At 44.2% G+C, this 22,640-nt stretch overlaps 1 protein-coding gene and 1 long non-coding RNA gene across 4 annotated transcripts in view; one reads left to right on the top strand and one right to left on the bottom strand.

Annotated features, from left to right (window-relative positions):
* Positions 1-22,640, bottom strand: part of LOC307017377 (junction plakoglobin-like) — a 708,820-nt gene that overhangs the window by 56,064 nt on the left and 630,116 nt on the right. The gene's annotated exons all lie outside the window — the stretch shown is intronic.
* On the top strand, positions 19,427-21,132 carry LOC307017389. Of its 2 annotated transcripts, none has more exons than XR_013802162.1 (3): positions 19,427-19,467; positions 20,229-20,391; positions 20,841-21,132. It is a non-coding gene; the product is annotated as an uncharacterized lncRNA (long non-coding RNA). The 2 variants fall into 2 exon arrangements; XR_013802163.1 differs by lacking the exon at positions 19,427-19,467 and adding an exon at positions 19,623-19,772.

Below are 22,640 nucleotides of genomic sequence, written 5' to 3'. Positions count from 1 at the left end.
GATGCATATAAACAACAGTGTGTGTGAGGAATCAGCTGTTTATTTCATATGAGTTCCATTGTGGCAGCGTCCATCACTGCTCAACCTTTGGTCTTTGTTTAGGCCTTGGTTCACACAACATGTGTTGACATCTCAGCTTGTCACTTAGAGGGGGGTGGGGGCTGGTGAACGGTATGGTCAATGTTTGTTTGTTCAAAAATGTTTGCAGTCGCGAAAGGTTAACTTCAGAGATGGACAAAAAATCAGTCTATGTCTCGAGGGGGATCTAGACACCCCTCTTCCTTTACAGCCATGGCCCGGTCTGACAGCGCTCAGCTGTCTGTCTGTAGAGAGGAAGAGACAGATCACTGCATACATATGCAAACCCCAAACTACAGTTAAACTTTATTGCTTGCGAAGAGAGATCAGGGGGGGGAGATAGCTCCGGCTGATGGGCCATTAGGTGTGTAAACAAAGATAGTCACACACAGCTGATCAGCTGATCACCTGAGAGCTGCCCAGACCCGGCGTCATGGGCGGGTCCCATGGGGCCGGGCCCATCCAGGATTTGGGCCCGCCCATCCAGGATTTGGGCCCGCTGTTTTAATCAGGGCTGAATACAACATTTTAATTGTTTTATTATTATGTTTATTGTTGTTATTTGTAGGGCTTTGTCCTAATATTTATCTTTGTTTTAAACTATGTTGAAAGATTAGTTTCATATCATTTTTATTTTGCTGGTTTTTCGCTGGGTTGAGTCGTGAGGGGTTTTGAGTGAGATGCGGCACAGCAGCCTGTCAGTTTACTCTTGCTAGGTTAGTTTGGCTATTATCATTTATATTTATCTGCAACAATGGATATCAGGAAGTGGTTCATGAAAGGAATATGGCAACTCAGCGCCAGATGTAGGCAGATTAGAAGAAATCAGTTCCGTTACCAACGACCTAGCAAGCCAGCCAGGGACAAGGGAGGCTGGCAATCAATTATATTTTGAAGAGAAATTGACTCTCAAGCCGGCTCTCTCACAAACTCCGGCTCTGTGCGCAAGCAGACCGCTGCACACGGTCTCTGCCTCGCTCAATCGCTCTCTCTCTCTCTCTCTCTCCCTTTCTCTCCATCGCTTAACCTCACTCCACCCTGTGTGCGCTCCTCAAGTTTGGCTGCGTGCTTGCCCAAGTTGGCACAGACAGTTGGTCTAACAGCCCCCCCCTCCTCCCCCCCCGTTGACAATTCAGATTTCCCGAGAAATGTAAGTTTCGGGGTGGTAAATCAAATGCCCGCCCAGAGACGTATGTCTGCCGCCGGGTCTGGAGCTGCCGTTTCATTCAGACTATTAAAAAAACAAACAATGAATTAAATGTGTATGTGTTATAGCAGTAATATTAAACAGTAATAATACAGTAAACTATTAACACTGTACATATTCTTGTTTTCCCGTGGGGAGATGACGAGTCTCCGTTAAAAATAAACCTCTTTTTAGTGAATTACTGAGTTAAGGCACGTTAATAAAGTTTTAATGAAGTTGACTACAGCAAATTCATATTTGTCATGGCTTTCATGTCAATTTGGCGAACATATGATACATAAAATGATCGTGAGGATGATGATTAAAAATCGTTTGTTTGAGCCGGGCTGCATTTCAGTGGTGGGGCTCAAGTCAGTATTTGCAATTTACTTACATACACGCTATATCGCCCCCTTGACAGTGAAACGCCACGCGTGAGGTTTCGATTATTTCCCTGTCTCAATCCAAATTGAACTGTATGAAATAAAAAGGCACATTTGTCTTGGTAGTAAATAAAAATGGCGACCTGGAGCCAATCCTGAAATTTACCCACAAGTGAAAGAGTTGACATGCTGAAAACCCAACCCCTGCAGCGGGGTCTGGGGGGATTCTCTCCCAGGAGTTTTTTTGAAATACTAACATAAAATACACATTCTGGTTCTCTCTTGAAAAAAAAAAAAAAAAATCTATTACTATAATTAAAAAGATTAATGGCATTTTTGTGTTTTGTTACTTTGTTCTGAAAGCTGAACCTCTTCCCTCCTCACAGAGAGAAGAGGGAAGAGGCTGTGTGAATTGCTTTAAATTATGGATAAGGGTGGATATCCCCCATTGTTCTGTGTGTCAAAATGAAAGACAGCCCACACACCTATCAATCATCAAACCGTGGTAATGTTTAGGGCTGCCCCCCGATTAGTCGACCAAAGGTTATTCGGCCAAAGAGTCTTTGATCGGTCAAGATTTAATTGGTCGTTGGTTGCCGAAAAAAAGAAAAAAAAAAGATTGAGAAAAAAAAGAAAAGAAAACGGAAACAGGAGGTGACAGTGAGTCACTTGTTTTCACATCAGATAAGCTGATAGTTGTAACCATGTCAGGCGTAAAATCAAGAGCTTGGGAGCATTTCGAAAAAGTAACAGACAACCCGAAGAAGGTGATATGCAAACTTTGCAAGCAAATATTCTCCTATCATTCATCAACTACAAACATGACTTATCACCTGAAACATGTAAGTACCGTTCAAGCCATTAAAAGATGGACGCTCTGCGGCTCTAGCCTTAATAAAAAGCCTGTTAGATAAAATGTATTGCCATATTATGGGCTATTAGGCTTAGTGTAAACTTAAATGAATGTGCATTTCTCTCAATAGGCTCATCCACTATACGTTGATAGGGCCACCGCATCTACCTCAACTTCATCTTCGCAGCCGCCATTGAAACTCTCACAGACAACACTCGTTTTGAAGCCCCCTCTTTCCGAGAAAAGGAAGAGAGACATCACCGACAAAATTGCAGATTTTGTGGCACTGGACATGAGACCTGTAAACATTGTCGAGGGGGAAGGGTTCAAACAGATGATGAAATTCATCGAACCGGGTTACACTGTACCCAAACGTGACACCGTAATGCACGCCATTAAAAAAATATATAACACGACCAAACAGGTACTTTTGGAGAAACGTAAAGCCTGCACAGCACTCAGCTTCACTACTGACACATGGACCTCCAACCAAATGGATGGTTACATGACTGTGACGGCACACTTTATTTCCCAAAAATGGCAATTACATTCATTCGTGTTGGAGACTAAAGTGCTGGAGGTGAGCCACACAGCTGCCAACATAGCAGAGCGACTCAGCGAAGTGATGGAGGAGTTTGGGATTCCGCCAGAAAAGAGGGTCGCTGTGGTACACGACAATGCCGCTAATGGTGTTGTGCGCTAAACAGCTATCTCAAAACCTGTCCTGGGGTAATGTCCACACTGTAAACAATTACCAGCATTTCACAACATTTAACAGTATTATTTTACAGTGACATATTGTAATCAAGACCCCCTGTAATATCCCAACAAATACATGTAAAAATGACTGTATCCTTGGATTTCACAGCATTTAACTATTATTTCACAATAAAATACTGCAATCAAAATCCTCTGTAATATCACATCAAATGTTGTAATATCACAACAACATTGTAAAAATTGCAAGGATTTCACAGCATTTAAGAGAAATCATATTACAGAGAAATATTGTAATCAAAATATCTATAAAACAGTAGAATTGGGTTTCACATTATTTAACTATTATTTCACAGTAAAGCAATGTACTCAAAATCATCTTAGCACAACCATGATAGACTATATATATAAAGAGCACAACTCATTACTGTAAAATTTGAATTGTGCACCATTGCACATGTGCAGAATAGACTATTCTAACCGGCGTGTGTCCTGGCAACCCTTGTTTGTAGATGTAGGTGCATTAATAAACAAGGCAAATCAGGCTGTGTCTCAACGCCGTGTATTCACATTAAGCAGGTAATCATACAACTGGGGCAGAGTCACGTGAGGCAGATATATATATAACACAGGCACAATACGTCCACAGGGTGGAGCTGCAACCTAGCCTAAACCATTCTGTAACATCTCCCTTCCTTTTGTTAAGTAACAACACAGGATCAATACTGCCATTAAACGGTTGACCTTTAAACAGAACATTAATCAAATGATTTCAACAACAAATAGTGCACCTAGCAAAGACACTTCAATAATAGCTGGATCAGAACACATCAGCAATAAACTCAGAACAATCAATCACATTTGTTTTACAATCTCTCCACTTCCTTTTTTTTTTCTTTTTTTAAATCTTTATCGTCCATGTGTGTTTGAGTGCGCACAGTCCAAGTGTGTGTGTGTGAGTGCGTGTGTGTGTCCTAGAGGTCAAGTCTGTCAGGAGGTCTAATCAGCCGTCCGCTCCGGGAGAAGGCCCGGCCCTGTAACTCACGGCATGGTGTACCCCCAGTCTGCGGGGAAGACCGCGACGACCTCGGGGGTGATGGCCTTGGAGACTCCTCGGGGACGCAGACGACCTCTCTGGCGCTCCCCCCACTCGCAGGCTGCTCCGGGGCCGATTCTGGGAGAACTGACGGCTGGAGAAGGGCCGCCTCTGCTGGTCGAAGATCAACCCTGTTGCGCCGATACGTGGTCCCCTCCACACCGACCAGATAGGACCGGAGTCCCAACTGCTGAAGGCACACACCTCTCCTCCATCGGCCCGTCCTGTCTCCTGGGAGCGGCTTCATCCGTATGGGCTGGCCGACGTTCAGCTCCGGCAGATCCTTGGCAGATCTGTCATATGTCAGCTTTGCTGCTTGATGTTTCACTTTCAGCTTGTCAGGAACACCCGTGACGACCTGAGGCACCAGTAGCTGGTCGGCCACAGGGAGAAGGGTTCTCAGTCTCCGCGACATAAGCCGCTGTGCTGGGCTGCAATGCATACCCTCAGTGGGCGTATTTCTCCAATGCAATATGGCCCTCCAGGGGTCCTCTTTGGCACGGTCTGCCCTTCTGCACAGGCTCTTTACAATTTTCACTGCTGACTCCGCTTTGCCATTAGCCTTTGGGTGCCTCGGTGAGGACATGACATGCTCAAAACCCCACTCTCTCGCAAACGCCCGGAACTCTCCACCGGCAAACTGGCCTCCACCATCAGAAATGGCCCTGTCTGGGACACCGTAGCGTGCAAACTGTGCCTTGCATCTACGGATCGTGGTGTCCGCTGATAGGTCAGGGAGCAGGTCGATCTCCCAAAAGTCAGAATAATGGTCCACCACAAGCAAGAAGTTCTGTGCTGCGTAGCTGTACAGATCCATGCTTACTAGCTGCCAGGGACGTGTGGGGAGCGGGTGTGACATCATAGTCTCTTTCTGTTGTTCGTGTGCATACTCATTGCACACAGAGCACTTTTGCACATAATCCTTGACTTCCCCTTGCATACCGGGCCAGTAAAGTGTATCACGGGCCTGCCTGTAGCACGCCTCGCCCCCCACGTGGTTGTAGTGGATCCGTCTCAGCATTTCCGGGCGCATAGCTTTTGGAATGATGACGCGCTGACTCCTGAAGAGCACGCCATCCTGTGCACTTATCTCATCTCTGACGGCCCAGTAGTCCCTGACGGCTACAGGGGTCTCCTCTTTGTGTCCTGGCCATCCCTCCAGCACGACAGACTTAAGTGTTTGAAGACACACATCCTCCTCAGTGTGTGTCCGAATCTGTGCCAGGCGTTGGCTGCTGACATTTAAATAGTCTGCCTGCTGAATGGCCGCCGTGTCACACTGCTCCTGCTGCATGCTGCAGACCATTTCACGTTGGTACAGTGTGTCTGTTCTCTGTGGCGGGGTGGTGGCTCTGCTGAGCGTGTCACTTATGTACATCTCAGGGCCTGGCTTGTATACCACCGCAAGGCAGTAATTCTGAAGTGTGAGGAGCATGCTCTGAAGGCGCTTTGGCGCACTGAGGAGGGGCTTGGTGAAGATGGACACCAGCGGGCGGTGGTCGGTCTCTGCAGTCACATCACCCCTCCCATATAGATAGTAGTGGAAGCGTTGGCAGGCGAATACGATGCTCAGGCACTCCTTTTCAATCTGTGCATAATTTTGCTCTGTTTGGGTCAATGCCCGGGAGGCGAATGCGACAGGCTGTCCCCCTTGAAGCAAGCAGCAGCCCAGACCCGCCTGACTGGAGTCGCTCTGTACGGTGACTGGCTTGCGGACGTCATAGTACCTTAGGACTGGCACCGCCGTGACCAGTGCCTTGATTTCCTTCATGGCGGCATCATGTTTGGGCAGCCAGTGCCACATCACATCCTTGTCCAGCAGTCTCCTCAGCGGCTCACATACCGCTGACAAGCGTGGCATGAATCTGGACAGATAGTTCACAAATCCGACACACCGCTGGACCCCTTTTGCGTCTGTGGGGTTTGGCATGTCCAGCACCGCCCTGACTTTGTCAGGGTCAGCCTTGAGGCCCTCCGCGGACAGTATGTGGCCGTGGAAGCGGACCTCCTTCACTCGGAACTGCAGCTTTTTCAGGCCCAGTCTCAGCTTTACTTCCCTGCATCTGTCCATCAGAGCGATGAGGTTTGTGTCATGGTCGCGATTGGCCTCATCCTCTGTGTCCCCACAGCCGACTACAAGGATGTCATCAGCTATGGGCTCAATCCCTGTCAAGCCAGCCAGCAGCTCATGCTGCTTCCTTTGATACAGCTCCGGGGCAACTGACACACCGAAAGGAAGTTTCAGCCAGCGTTTCCTACCCCACGGTGTCCAGAATGTTGTCATCAGGCTGCTTTCTTCATCCAAGCGGCACTGCAGGAATGCATCACGTGCATCCACCAGGGTGAATATACGTGCCTTTGGCAGCTTATACAACACGTCATCTAAAGTGGGCATAAGGTAGTGGGACCGTTTCAGAGCACGGTTGAGATGCTTCGGGTCAATGCATAGTCTCAATTTGTCTGGCTTTTTTACTATGACTAGATTGCTAATCCAGTCCGTGGGTTGAGTGACTGTGGTCAAGTGTCCCTCCTCTTCATATCGATCAAGCTGAGCCTTAACAGCTGCCTTGAGGGCCACTGGAACGTTCCTGGGAGCACACTGCACCGGTGTCACAGTGCTGTCCAGCTCAAAGTGAATATCACCAGGCAGAGACTCAACAGGGCTGGTGAACACGTCGTGGTAGGTGCTGACAAGACACTCCTTGGTCAGGTCTCCCTTCCTGCAGTGCTCCACCTTATTCAGCTCCTCAGGAATGGTGAAGCGTATCAGACCAAGTCTCTCACATGTCTCACCCGAAAGCAAGGGCCTCTGGCCAGTATGCACGATCTCAAAGTCCAGTCTGTGCGTCTTACCCCTAATGATGCATTGTGTGCTGTACACACCTAATGAGCTCATCCACTCACTGTTGTATAGTTTTAATCTGGTGAGACTCTTCAGAAGAGGCGTTCTAGATGCCAGTCTCGTCTTGTCCTTGATGCTCATCACATTGCAAGTGGCTCCAGAGTCGAGCTGGCACCTCTGAACCCCACTTTGCAGTGGCAGGTTGACAAACCACTTTTTACCTTGAGTGTTCACAGCCCCCACGCTCTCCGCTGTGTACACGTCTCTCTCATCGCTGTCCTCCAGTTCCCCTGGCAACGGGTCATCCACAGCATTCAACTGGCGTGCCTGCTGGCCTCTTTTCATGCATACTTTTGCAAAATGGTTAGCAGTGCCACACGAGCGGCACGATTTACCAAAAGCAGGGCACAGGTCCCGCCCACGCTTGTGCCGTGTGCCACAGTACTTGCATTCGCCAGCGTCTCTCATGCTCTGTGGTTGTGCAGATGTGTTGGTGGACTCGGATGGCCTGCTGGCAGACCTCCGTCCATATCGCTGTCCTTGTGTGGCATTAACGCTGTCTCCAGGTCCAGAGCTGCCCAGTGACATGGTTTTTAACTTGCTGTCCATGACCTCGGCTGCACGGCAAATTTTAATGGCCTCGTCCAATTTAAGGTCCTTTTCCCTTAGTAAACGACGTCTAGCACCCTCGTCAGTTATCCCGAGAACAAGCCTGTCCCTTATGAGTTCATCTTTTAAAGCTCCATATTCACAAGAGGCAGCCTTTTCCCTCAGCCTGGTAGCAAACGCATCCAAGAGCTCTCCATCCTCTTGTTTAAGGTTGGCAAAAACGTACCTCTCAAAGATTACGTTCTTTGCGGGCGTGAAGTATTGCTCCAGTGCCACCAGTATATCACCCGCATCCTTTTGTTGGTCCGCGGTGAGTCCCAGGTTGTGTTTGTAAACATGGCGGCAGTCGTTCCCCATTAGCCTCCTTAGCGCAGCTGCTTGTACCGGCTTTTCTTTCTCGCTGAGCCCGGTCGCAAGCAGATAATCCTCAAATTCTGCTCGAAAGCTCACCCAGTTGCCGTGGATGTCCCCCGCCATCTTCATAGGCTCCGGAGGTGGGATGCTGGATGCCATTGTTCCAACGTGACGCTAATGCTAACAGGCTAACTGAAACTGCTAAACCTCACCAAAACAAATAAATGCACGCCGTCTCAGCGACGGATAGTAGCATGCAATCCACAGCTGGGTCCTATTTGAGCTTCTGACACCATGTTTGTAGATGTAGGTGCATTAATAAACAAGGCAAATCAGGCTGTGTCTCAACGCCGTGTATTCACATTAAGCAGGTAATCATACAACTGGGGCAGAGTCACGTGAGGCAGATATATATATAACACAGGCACAATACGTCCACAGGGTGGAGCTGCAACCTAGCCTAAACCATTCTGTAACAACCCTGTCTCCTAAAAATTATGTTCCCACAGAACTAAACTGCATTCTCAATTACGTTTAGCTAGAAATGTATTTTTGCAACGATTCCAGGGATGCCTGACTTGAGTTTCTAGCACCAGGGAAAGTGGAAAAAGTGCCCCAAATCAGCGTCTTAATTTACCCAGGGCCTAGTGCTCGGCTTTCGGCATGAAAATTCAGGAAGCTCCCCTGAGCATTTTAGTAAATATCTCAACTTTGGAGAGGACATCCGAGAGGAGTTGGGGGACAAACGACACATCAAATCACATCTCCACATCAAGCCGAAGCTAACTAGAATACTCTTGACTGCCTAGCATGCGGGGAAATTGGCGTGCTCTATCACCACAAGAGCGAGAGTGAAAGCGGCTTAACGGAAGGCTTTTTCCCGTTTTAAGCCGTAACGTTTGACATTCGGAGCAGCAAAGGGATGAATCTGCATGTACTCTTCGAGACGATTCCAACGACACCAAGCTCAAAGCTGTCGGACCTTCTTTTGTGCCGTCTAGAGCAGCCTTTCCCAAACTCAGGGTCGCGACCCACAATGGGTCGCGGACCCGTTTTGATTGGGTCGCCAGTTAAATGCATTGCTAAACACACACAGCGTCAGGCTGATGGCTGCGTTGCAAATACACTTTTTTAAATAATTTTTGTATTTTATTTTTTATTTTGAAAATGAAATTATGCAATATAGCATTGTATATTGAATGATTTAATTTTCTAAATACAGATAAACTAAAAATAAAAGATTGTATTTGTATCAGCTCTGACGCGTCCCCCGCGAAAGTTTTCGCGCTGTCTGTTTATTGTCTGTCGATTAATCCAGATCGTACATGATGGCAAAAAGATGATACAAAGAGGAGTTTTTAAACGTTGGCTTCACAAAAGCTGTTAGAAATGGAGAGGAGCGGCCTCAGTGTGTTTTATGTGGAGAGGTGCTCAGTAACGAAAGCTTGAAAATGAATAAATTGGACCTGCATCTCCAAACAAAACATCCTCTGCATCGGACAAATCGAAGGATTTTTTCATCTGCAAAGAAGAGTCTTTCAAGAAGCAGTGTTTTGACGGCGGAAAAGTAAGTCACTCATTTGAATCATTTGTTTTGTGTTTTTGTGAGTTTGTCAGGGTCTGTTGTGAAATTGTTTCATGAATGCAAAGTTGGATGAAATGCAGACTGAGCCCCGGAGCGGACCGCCAGCTGCGCACTCTTGCGCGTCCTCTACTCGCTCCCGCGAGTCCACTACATGTTGCAGCGGCACAGAGCGGTGTTTCAAAACAATAACCACAGGAAGATTAGAGGGAAAGTGAAAGGCAGTATGAGAAGGAAAGCGAGAGAAAGTATCAGCCGCACGGACGTGACTGCTGCAGTGTGATGCACATAGGAATACATATGGGGGTTATTCCCTATCTTTAGTCAAGAGCGTGGTCTTTAAATTTGAGAGCATACTTTATTGATTTCACATTCAGAATATGTATTTATTTCCCTCAAACCCTGTCCTCACACTCAAATAGTGCCTGCTTGCGCTTAGATTTGCTCGGCTTCTGCTCAAACTGTACGCTTGCACTCAGATATATTGCTGCGCTTACAGGTTTCCTGTGTTCCAGTTTAAAACCTTCTCCTTGCACTCAGGCTGTTTCTGTGCGCTCGTGAAATGTCTGCTCTCAGATTTCTTCTGTGCGCGCTTGGGTCTTTTGTGCAACAACCCTGTCAAAATCCCTCCGTGGGGATTCCCCAAAGTATTGAGTATGTAGTCGCTTTAGATAAAAGCGTCTAACAAGTAACATGTAATGTAATACGCTATAAATTCGGTTGCCAGGTCCACATTGGGTATACAGCGTACGCCGGCTGGTATTAAAAATCACCCAATAACCCAGCAATGTTAATGATAATATCTTCTCTGTTATTTTCATGCATTCAAAGGGAACAGAGGGGCACTGAGGGCATCATATCAAGTCAGCCTCCACAAAAAAAAAGTTAATCAGTTGCCAAGTGTGTCAAGGGGTGAACACTGAGGCATGAACTCAATTGCACGATTCAAAACTCAGACTCAGATAGCGTTTCAAAATAAAGACTTTAATGGAATTTTGCACAGTAATAAAATAAGGAAAACAAAACACTCTTTCGAGGAAAACTAGAATCGTGATCTATAGCATAGGTCCGTGAAAGGTCCGTGAGGTAAGCCGATACGTAGGTCTTCGAGAGACAACGAACTGACAATTAACAGGAGGGAGCTAACACAATATATACACAGGTAAAGGGGACACAGTTGGAAACAATCAGGGCGGGGTAAATAATCAAGGACGCAGGAGACAGAAAGGGGCGGGGAGCGTGGAGGCCTGAAATGAGAGGAAGAAATAATTAAGGGCATAGACATAAAGCACAAGACAAATGGACATGACAACTCTAACATAAAGAATAAACTTTCACTATAAGTTTCTTGGACATGACAAAGTGTTAGAGTGTATTTGTCTCTCAGTGTTTTAAAACAGCTCTGTTCATTTAAAAGTGTTTAAAAAATGTGTGTACATAGTTTTTGATCTAGTGACAAACTTAATGTTGCACTTCTGATAATTTAAATTTGGTTTCACCTGTGATTAACTGAATACACTTGACTGCACTTCAGTTAGTGTTTTCTCCCTTTCTGTTTACAACATGTTTGTTCTTTGTTCATTTAAAATAGTTTAAAATTGTGTGTACATAGTTTTTGAGCTAGCGACAAACTTAATATTGCACTTTTGATAATTGTATAATTTAAATTGGATTTGTACTGTATATACTTGACTGCACTTCCCATGTTTCGTCTTTCTGCTTTGATCCTTATTTTTTCTGGGCAAGCTCAAAGGGAAGGTTGTTATGGTGAGAAACCTAATTGCTGCGATGCACTTTTATAATTAAATACATATTTTCATTTACATTTTAAATTCATGGTGTGTTGCATTCTTTGTTTATAACTGTACATATTATGGAAAATCATGACATTTCTTTAGCTTGGCTCCCATAGGACCACAACATTTCTGTTTTGGGTCTCATGCTGAAAAAGTTTGGGAACCCCTGTTCTAGAGTATTGAGAGCCATGAAAACATGACCTTTAACCTTAGTTTGCGACCTGGTTGAAGGTCACAGCGGCCCCAAATTTTGCAAGCGGGTTCCACACAAGTTAAGCAACATACTCTCAATGTCTCGGAGTGCCAAGCATCTTTTTTCAATTTTTTTTCAATTTTCTCTCCCTCCCTCACAGAAGGGTGTCCAATCCTTAGCTCTAGACAGGATTTTGTGAGAGTTTGACATTAGATTGAAAACAAATTCTGGGTGGGTTACGGTTCCCATATTTCAGATACCTTATCTGGACCCTATTTAGAGTCCCCTGGCGAAACAATTATCTTTCCAGCCCTTTCCAAAGTCAGGTTATTAAAGATTAAAGATTATTCAACAAAACATTTCAATAACGTGCTTTAAACACTAGGTGTCCCTATTTACCAATTGGATCAAATATATAAATCAGCCGAATTAGTGTTGAGAAAGTTCAAGATCACGTAACATACACGCCAGAAAAAACGTAATTTCCGGGTATTTGTCAACCGTAGGTGTCAAGTTTGAAGGGACGAAACGGAACGTCATCGCTCGAACAGCCAATCATATCGCGCTTTGAGGAACCCAAAGCCTCCTGACAGAGATGCCTCGATCCTTTCGAAAATTCGCACGGAGGCAACAGTCAAGGTGAACATCTGTCAGTTTCTCCAAGGCGGTTACCATCGGTAAACAGCAAGTAAGTACTGCCCATAATGTGGAGTAGTGGTGGATATTATGTGCTTTCGATTGCAAACGCCAGTGGAGTAGTGTCGTTTTGGTTTGTACATGGTAGCGAATAGATAGCTAGCGTTAGCTAGTAACATTAGCTTTATAGCAGCAGTGGCGGTTCTACGGGGTGGCACGGGGTGGCAGCTGCCACCTCAGAAAAATGCCTTACCACCCCAGCTGCCACCCCAGTTGGCAGCTTTGTTTTGAAAGAAAAGTTGTGGCTCATCGGACATTTATGAGAGAAAATCTCTAATGTCCGAGTGCAAGTGAATGCAGCACAAGACGCGAGCCTTGCAACCCCTCCCACCCCCCCCCTGGCGCGAGCTTGGAAATATGATCGGCGGCGATTTCATTTGAACGGGAGGACAGCGCAAAACGAGAAGCATTTCGGATCCAAGTAGACAGAAGGAATGAGGTATTTGCGGTCAGGGTCAGGGTATGGCTGGGGTAGGCCACCATGAACAATGATGTTAAAGTAAGCAAAATAAAGTCCGCCAACTCGCGCGGAGTAAATTGCACAGACAGCAGTTAGTAAGATTGATTTCAGTAGCCACTTGTCCGGAAATACCGAAGACTAGAAACGGTTTTGAAAACTTTTGTCACGTAGTGAATGTCTTCTCAATAGAACATCTTTGATAATGTCTTCTGGCCAATCAGAATCACGATAACGGCGCGGTGTTGTTAAAGGAAGTCCCGATGGAGAATACTTTTGCTGTAGTAGATCTCTATATACATCAATACAACATTACGTGTTGATAGAAATCAACACGTAATGAAGAAAAACCCCACGGTTTGATGATTGATAGGTGTGTGGGCCGTCTTTCATTTTGACACACAGAACAATGGGGGCTATCCACCCTTATCCACAAAGTAAAGTCATTCACACAGCCTCTTACCTCTTCTCTCTGTGAGGAGCAGCAGGTTCAGCTTTCAGAACAAAGTAACAAAAAACTAAAATGGCATTCATTTTTTTAAATATGTCGTGTAGTAATATATTTATTTATTTTTCTTCTCAAGAGAGTACCAGAATGTGTATTTTATGTTAGTATTTCAAGAAATCTCCTCGGGGAGAATCCCCCCAGAACCCCCTGCAGGGGTTGGCTTTTCAGCATGTCAACTCTTTCACTTGTGGGTAAATTGCAGGATTGTCTCCAGGTCGCCCTTTTTATTTACTACAAGACAAATGTGCCTTTTTATTTCATACAGTTCAATTTGGATTGAGAAATAATCTAAACCTCATGCGTGGCGTTTCACTGTCAAGGGGGGCAATATAGCGTGTATGTAATTACATTGCAAATACTGACTTGAGCCACACCACTGTATGGGTTAGCCCTACCATAGATTACCCAACAAAAATACTCCCAATAACCACTTTGATTTAACTAGGCCAGTAGGTAAGGACTTTCCACTGGATAATAACTGCAGCGATGTATGTTTTAGCTGAATACACAGTTTTTTAACCCTAATTGATGCAGTTAGTCACTTCTTTAATGTTTGTTCTTTCTGATGTAAAGTCAAGGTTGTAAGTGTATGCAATGAAGTTGTGGGGCGCTGAACTGTTCTTTTATAATAGTAATTATTTGTCTTTCAAATTTGAAGGAGGGTGAGCAAGCATCTTGAGGAACATTCATCATTAACTCCTCCAAAAAATATAATTTATTAAATAATAACACTGAATATGTGAATCATAACAGTGATTGACAGCTGATAGGAATAATATGATTGTTGATATTATCATATTCATACGGACACACATCGATGAGACAGTTAATTCATGTACTTGCAGCAGTCTGCATAGATTTGGTACCCCCGCTGGTCTAAGAGTGAAACCAACTCATTCAGTTAAAATTCATTAAATTATGTCTGCCACCTTATATATTTATATTTATGGCTTTACTGATGGGCCACAATAATGTCACCTAATGATATTAAGTTAAAATATCAATATTGTGGCTTTCCAAGTTAACATTGATTGATATGACTGCGATTAAATCAGCATATACTTCTGCCAGGGGATGCCACCCCTGAAATTCTCCTGCCACCCTCTTGCCACCCCATGAATATTTTTCTAGATCCACCCCTGGATAGCAGCCATGTCCACCTTCAAGCAGGTGGCCTTAACGTTAGCCTAGCTAGTGCTAGCCAGCGCCGTATATGGCTATGGTAGATGGCTCTGGTGCTAGCCAGCCAACTGTTGCTGACTGTTCCATTTGTTGGCAGAAGGCTTATGCTGTATTCGAATGAAAGAGCGAACAATGAATACTTTAACAGGTAAGACTGGCATAATTGCCATTGGTATAAGCTAGTTAGCTTAGCATTGCTGCTAAGTTTGTATTCTGAAGCCATGGTCTAACTAACTTACTAGTAGGTTAGCTGATGTTAGCTAGCTAATGAATGTTTCTTGTGCTAGGTGGTTGGTGGTTTCATGACATTGTCTAATCAAATTAGGCCTAATCTAAATCGGTGTCAAAGTTGGTAACGTTAGTTGCTCTTATAATGTTCTTAATGAATTTGTCACGGACCCTATTGCACATTCGTGTCACCACGTGTCATAGGGCTGCAACAAACGACTAATTTGATAATCGATTAATCTATCGATTAATGAAACGATTAATCGATTATTCGGATCGTTAAGGTTTTAACTGTACTACTACTTATAACAATACTGCTTATCGATCCGGTCCTTTTATCGATAGTATTAACGGTTCTTTTGACAAGAAATAAGGTAAACTAACTAAACAAATTGTGAACAAAACTAACATTGCTTTTTATTTTAATTAAATGCATAATATTTCACATCAAAAGAAACAACAATGTTAAATAATGTGATGACAGAACTGTAAACAGAATAGCTGAAACTTTAACAAAATAACTCAGTTACCTCTAATCATTAACCTATGTTTTTATAACTGAGTTAACTCTGTGTGTTGCTGCTAGCATACATAACACCTGACGTGGAAACGTTACTCGTGGACGGGGCTAAAGAGCTACTAGAAAGACAGTCGAACCCGGTGCATTCCTCCGTCTGAATGTGGTGCACTTTTGCTAAATGTTTAGACAAATTGCTCGTTTTACCGCCTTTATATGATAAACTGTTATTGCACTTTTGGTAACGAGCATTGTCCGTGTGTGTGTAAACTGCCCCGCCCCCTCGCAAGCAGACGGGGGAGAGATCTCTTGTCTGAATTGGGAAGATCGAAAATACATTATAGACGCATTTTGTAGTCATATTGCAAATTAGAAACTGAGTTGGCGACACTAAGACTGCGATATAATGTTTATGTAGCAATAATACATATGACATATGTTTTAAATGTCTCCTGTACCGATAAAAAAGAGCGATAACGTTGGAGCATAACGGGTTGTAGAACACATGTGATGACGTCACCAACGAATCGACGACTGAATTAGTTGCCAACTAATTTAGTAATCGATTAAGGCGATTAGTTGTTACACCCCTAGTGTCTTGGCTTTCAGAATATTAAACTTGTGCTCTCTCCTGACAGACTGAGAGGCTGATAACCTCAGCTCAGTGACGTAAAGGCACAACTTTTATATCATCATTATAGTTTAAAAAAAATAAGAGACTAAATGAAAAACAGGTATAAAATACTATATGACATTAACACAACAGTTGTTAAAAATAACAAGAATACAGTTTAAAAGGGGAGTGATTTGTAAGATATCCATAAAGAAAAATCAAATCTGTTTACAGTTCTGTTTCATATGGGTGTTGAGAGATGTATCCATAGATCTCTTAATGTTGCTCTGAGTCACAGAGTTCAACATTTTATGACTGAGCATGCTGCTCTCAAAACATGCTCAGACATAAAAAGTTGAACTCTTTTTTAGCCTCATTGTAGCCTGTGGCTTACTTAGAGTTTAAGCCTCGCCTAGCAAGCAAAGTTTCAATCACTCAATACTTTCATCAACACTACTCTGGATGATAAAGGATTACCAAACTCTCTCTCCCTCGTCACAATGTTTACAGGTTCGCAATGTTTATAGGTTTGAAATGTTTATAGGTTATTACAATGCGTAATGTTATTTCTCTGAAAACACAAACATTTTTTATCTTATTTTATTTCTATACTATTCTAGCCTAAATTAGCTTCTACTTTTACCTGCATTTTGTACACTGTCCTGTTTTGCACTTTTCCTGTCTTGTCCCTGCACCCTGTCCAATGTTATCTTTATGTCAGTACCCACCAGCAACACATTTCTAGTATGTTGTAAAACTACATGGCGAATAAACAGATATTGTATCTTGTATCTTCCTCTAGGCCTACTGATTGCCTGCCTGGTGTTGACCGACGCGATGAGGTGTATTGCCTAAATCCTAAATCCAATCCACGGATTGCTTCCTAGTTGGAGGTAGGCCTAGTATGCAACACAGACCGTAGTTTATAGACTGCGCATAACTGCAGTCCCCAGCTCCAGTGCTTCCCTCCATGAAGTACTGAAGCTCAGACATTTGTTACCTGTGCAGCACACCTGAGATTAATCACTTCATCCAATACTGTTTGACAGTACATTTATGTGAGCTTACCTCTCTTGCTTCCCTGTGGTGTTTTTTTACTGCCTCTATTCCAGATTTGACATCCTCGTGATCCTGGTGTGCGTGCGCCTCGAAGAAATTGCTAGTGACTGTTCGAGTGTTGTTGCAGCTAAGGTAGTTAACATTTCGATATGATTGTGTGACTGCGGTCTCGTCTAAATGGGATGCTCAACTACCTGACTGAATGGCTACACCTTTACAACATGCTCATGTTCATAATCTGCATACAAACTGAAAAATTCCTTTTGTTGGTTGCCTTTGTTATTTCTCCTTTCTCTGGTCTCCTTTTTTCTAGGTCATCAGAGAGGCCAACCATCCTCATCAGTGTCAAGCAGCCAGGCTAACTATCCTCTTCAGTGTCAAGCAGCCAGGCTAACCATCCTCTTCAGTGTCAGGCAGCCAGGCTAACCATCCTCTTCAGTGTCAGGCAGCCAGGCTAACCGTCCTGTTCATTGTCAGGCAGATTGAATTATGTTTGGGTAGGTAACTAGTTACCACGCACAACAATGTTCCACTGTAAATATATTGGATGTCAGCATGTGTCTGAGAAGGTGCATAACTTATTTCAGCACACAAAGTTGCACAGTAATGCCCCCAATTTTCACTATCAGTGTGGGGTGCCCATTCAGTCATCTTCAGAAGCTGCTGGTGAACATGATGATGAACATGATGAAGAGACACCCAAAAGCTTTGCTGACATTAGCAGGCGAGGTGAAGTTGGTGGAGATGGATGCCCCTCTCTTCTCCAACAAGTTAAAACTAGAGTGGAATATAAAACTAGGAACAACACTCTGGCTCGACGCCGACGAAGCCGAGAGGGAAGAAGGAACACTGGAGTGGCAGGAGAGTCCAGACTGACGAGAGGTCCTGTCGACCAATACGGGTATGTGTAGGGGTGGACAAAATATAGATATTGCAATTATTGTACGTTGAAGGTTTTGAAGGTTACAGTAATAATAATTCCTTGCTTTTACCTAGCTCTTTTAAGGACACCCAGTGCTTTACGATGGTCTTCTCATTCACACACTGAGAAGTGGCGAACATACAGCGCCAGTGTCCTCTCCATTCACACTCACACACTAATGGCGATCAGCAACCATGCAAGGCACTGACACGACCCGTTGGGAGCAATTAGGGGTTAAAGGGGCACTGCCATGCTAGACTAACTTAGGTTATTTGAATTGAATGTTTAAATGATGTGTGTAGATTTTGTATAATCGCCGTCAGTGTAACTGTGTCCATGATAATTGAAATGTTCCCACTCCAAAACCAGTCCAAATTATCGGCCCCAATAGTATTGATTTAACCTATGATTCCTATCCCTAGGTGTGTGAGGTGGTGCCCAGCAGACTTACCAGAGGGGGAGACCGAGGCAACGTTGGAGGATTCGAAAAGGGATCTGCGGAACATCTACTCAGGTATGCAATCTACTTTATTTTTGGTGAATTGACACCTAAATAAACATCCCACATTAAGCAAAAAGGCCACCTTAATATTCAGAATGAGTAATGATGAGAGCATTAAATTAAAGGTTTGACACTCAACATTTCCCAGAGGTGGGGACATTGAATTTAATTGTTGTTACTTGGGTACTCTCAAACATGTATTTGTATGTCTGTACACAGAGGAAGGGATGGGTGGGGCAGAGAGAGCAGAACCTCTGATGGTGAGGACCTACGTCATTCTGCGGAGGTACCTCAACAGAATGCCTGCTCCAGCGATGTTGGAGGTCAAAGAGGAATGGCCTTTTCTCTTTTCTAAGAGAGGGCTTTTCTCCCACCTTTGCCTCCTGACGGACGTCAACATACTTCAGAAGCTCCAAGAGGCCCTGGGTCAGAGAGGACAGACCATCCTGCATTTCTGCCAGAAACTGGACAACCCGAAGATCAGGGAAGTTCTGGCCAGCTATGATCCAGAGGGTTCGGAGAAGGCTGCCTGCATCCTCCAGCTCCTTATGGTCTACTTTAAGGAGCCTACGGAGAAACTGATGCTCAAAGTTGATGTACGTTATTTTTAATTTATTTAAAATGCTAAACGAGTGATTACATTAGGGGCGACTGAAGCTCAGTTGGTAGAGCTGGTCTTTCATCGACCGTAGGGTTGGTGGTTCGAATCCTGGCTCTGACTGTCCGCATGTCGGAAGTATCCTTGAGCAAGACACTTAACCCCCAAGTTGCTCCAAATGGGCCGAGCTGATCTGTGTTGAGCTGTAGTGCGCGGATTAGCTGTTGCCTTAGCATCAACCAGGCGGGGGCTGCACATTGGTTTGCGGCACGTCCATTTGTAAGCGCTTCGGGTGTCTTGAAAAGCGCTATATAAATGCAAGTAATTATTATTAGACCATTCATTATGTTCTGATTTACCTCTGACCAATGAACGATCTTCATCCTTGCATAATGTTAAATGTATGCTATTGTGTGTTACTTTGTTACAGACCTGTTCCACTGCTGCTGATGTAGTACTGTAGCACTCCCAAGCACCCCCTGCTTGATCATTCAAGGTAATGTAATGTTCAGGGATGGGATTTTTCCTGTTTATACAGGATTTCCTGCTTTTCTGACCTGAATGGCTAGACTTCACTGCTGCTTTTATTCTTATTATATAATTTCACTTAGGACATCCCTGTTCTGCTCCACCATCAATGAGGGATAGGATATTGAATGGTTACTCTAAAGAGCTTAAGTGTTCCTTTGCATCGAGGGGAGAATCTGACTGAAGGCCTTCCATCTCTCCTGCACTCCATTCAAGTCCAGTCTGTGAAACGACACTTACGATACTCTGACGCCACATGTTTCAGCGATTCGCGTTAGTTAAAATCTCTAGCCTGTTTCAATGATTCAGGGGTCTGACGAGTTGACATGTTCTCGTTCCAGCTGGGCTCGTAACCATCTACCCATAGAGGAATGAGGTGAAACCGTCTAGCCATAAAGGCAGAGGGAGGAGGGCTAGGGAGTTGCTTTGTCGTTCAGCCAGATTCTCCTATCTGCACAGGGACCTTTGATGCTTTTACAGTGACTGTTAAGTAGCCTACCTCACTGATGGTGGAGTAGAAAAGTGCTGTCCACCTGAAGTGGAGGGTTCTGTGTAATGTCCTTGCATGCTCTGCACTGTATATTTTCCTGCTTTTTGGTCCTTGGCCAATCATGAATGTTACTCGGATCCGGTATTGACATCTCTAGCTCAAGTATTATTTTTGTTTTGATTGATTCTAGGAATGTACCTATCCACAATAACGCATGACAGTGTATCTGTTCATTTCAGGTGACACAATGAAGCCTTCTGGGTGGATGCTATCCATCGAGGGACAAGTGGTAATGGGCCCACACCCATTTTTTTTGCATGGGGTAGCTGCTTTATTCAGGAGCTACTATGTCTTCAACCTCGAATATCCCGTTGGATCATGCACACTGGAGTTCATCCAAAGGTATTGTAACACTCAAACACATGATCAATGTCATCAGTAAGACTTATCATGCAAAGGTGTGTTTCACTATCTGGCTATTAAGTCTATGCCTTTCTACAGAGGCCACAAAGTAGATTAAATGCTTTGAGTATGAAGCCTGGAACCAATTATGCGAATTGGGACCACACCATCACTTGATGTTGCTGGGCTATCTTGTTAAAAAATTGACAAAATGGTTTAATTCACATTTATAGTATGGCTTAAAAATTTGGATAAGTAAGTAAACCTTATGTTAGAGGTACCTGAGGCACTCTGCTAGGCTACAAATAATGTTATTGTGAGAGGATGATCCAACAGGTTTGGACTAGTAACAGTCGGTGTGGGAAAAGACACAGGTGAACACCTTGATAAATGCTGCCTGCAATACATGAGTCTAATTAAAACTGAAACGTATCTTTGCTTATTAACAGGTGCTTCTTGGGCATCAACCCGGAGAAAGGCTCCAAGGCAAAGAAGCGAAGCTCCATTAACCCTCACGTGAGCACCCTTCACCGGAAGCTGATAGACTTAGAATGGTCTGCATAGACTGCATGGTGTGCGGGGACAAGTCCAGTGGGAAGCATTACGGTCAGTTCACCTGCGAGGGATTATTTGTTTAAAGGATCCGTTAAGGGTTAATCTGTTTTTTATGGATAGTTGAGGTGAACTAGTTCATGTTCCTGTTTGTTTACTCTGTTGTTTACACTGTTGTTTATTTAGTCAATAAATATGCCAGTGGGCTTCCATTGATTTTACCTCATTTGTGCGTTTGGTGTTGTTTTTAATTGTACAGTAAGATTACGTGCATTTTTGTAGTGCAGCTCCAGTACTTCCAGGAGGAAGTTCACACTTTGGTTTCCTGTTAAACTTGGACAAGAAACCATTGTATGAGCTTCCTCCAGGAAGTACTGGAGTTGGGGCTTACAGTTATGCACATGTATCATTGTAAATTCACAGTAAATTACTGGCTACTCCTGCATTACTTTCACAGTACACATTGTAAATTCACAGTAAATTACTGGCTTCTCCTGCATTACTTTCACAGTACACATTGTAAATTCACAGTAAATTACTGGCTACTCCTGCATTACTTTCACAATAGAAATGTAAAAGTACAGGCCCTTGTTGTAATGCATGTACAACAAAATGATGTAATTCCCCAGTAACATACTGTAATATCACAGTAATTGAAGCTGTGAAGTTACAGTATACAGTTTTACCTTTACAACAATGCATTGTAATATCATGGATGTGAAATTACAATACATTGCTGTGAAGAAATTCACAGTAAATTGCTGTGAACCTTACTGTGAAAGTCATGCAACAAGTTGCCAGGTAATTATTGTGAATTCACAGTGGATATTTTTACAGTGCAGGGAATTCGTTGTGCGGGGCACACCTTGCAGTTGTGCATAAACGCGGCTGTTAAATTAGATCCCATCTGCCGAGTGATTGCTGCTGCCAGAAGCCTTGTGGGACACTTCAAAAAAAGTGCCAAGGCAACAGCAGCTCTCACTTTGAAACAGAAGCAACAGAATGTGGCTGAACACAAACTGATACAAGATGTGTCCACACGATGGAACTCCACTTATTCGATGCTGGAGCGTCTTCTGGAACAGAGATGTCCGGTTACAGCTCTGCTTTCAGAACCCGGGACCACCCACCGGTCTGACCGAGATCTGGATCTCACGACTGCCCAATGGAGGACAGCGGAGGACATTGTCTCCGTGCTGAGGCCCATGATCACCCTCACCGAGCTGCTCTCACAAGATATAAACGCATCTCTGTCTGCTACGCTGCCGATGCTCGTCAACATGAAGAGGCGCCACTTGTTGAGTCGTGATGATGACAGCACGACCGTGAAGGCAGTTAAGAAAAAAATCACAGAGGAAATCGACAAAAGGTGGGAGCTCACAGGGAGTCTGGAGGGCAGCATATATATTCAAGCTGCAGTCCTTGACCCACGGTTCAAGAGCTTGTCATTCCACGGTGCAGAGAAATGGGACGATGCATACACAACGGTGTGGGATCTGGCTGAGAGTTTATCTCCAGCAGAAGAAGCTACTGCTCAGAGAGAGGACAGCAGCGGCGCAGAGGAAAGTGAGCCCACACCAAAGAGGCAAAGGGAAAAGCAGCAGGACATATCAATGCTGATGGCCTTTGATGAAGATCAACAGACGGAAGAAGAGAAAAATGAAATGAAGACATACTTGGAGGACCGAACAAAGGTT

Source organism: Notothenia rossii (genome assembly GCF_949606895.1).
Source record: "Notothenia rossii genome assembly, chromosome: 8".
Lineage (NCBI taxonomy): Eukaryota > Metazoa > Chordata > Actinopteri > Perciformes > Nototheniidae > Notothenia > Notothenia rossii.
Note: the sequence above shows the minus strand (reverse complement) of the source record. Positions and strands in the feature narration are given on the sequence as shown.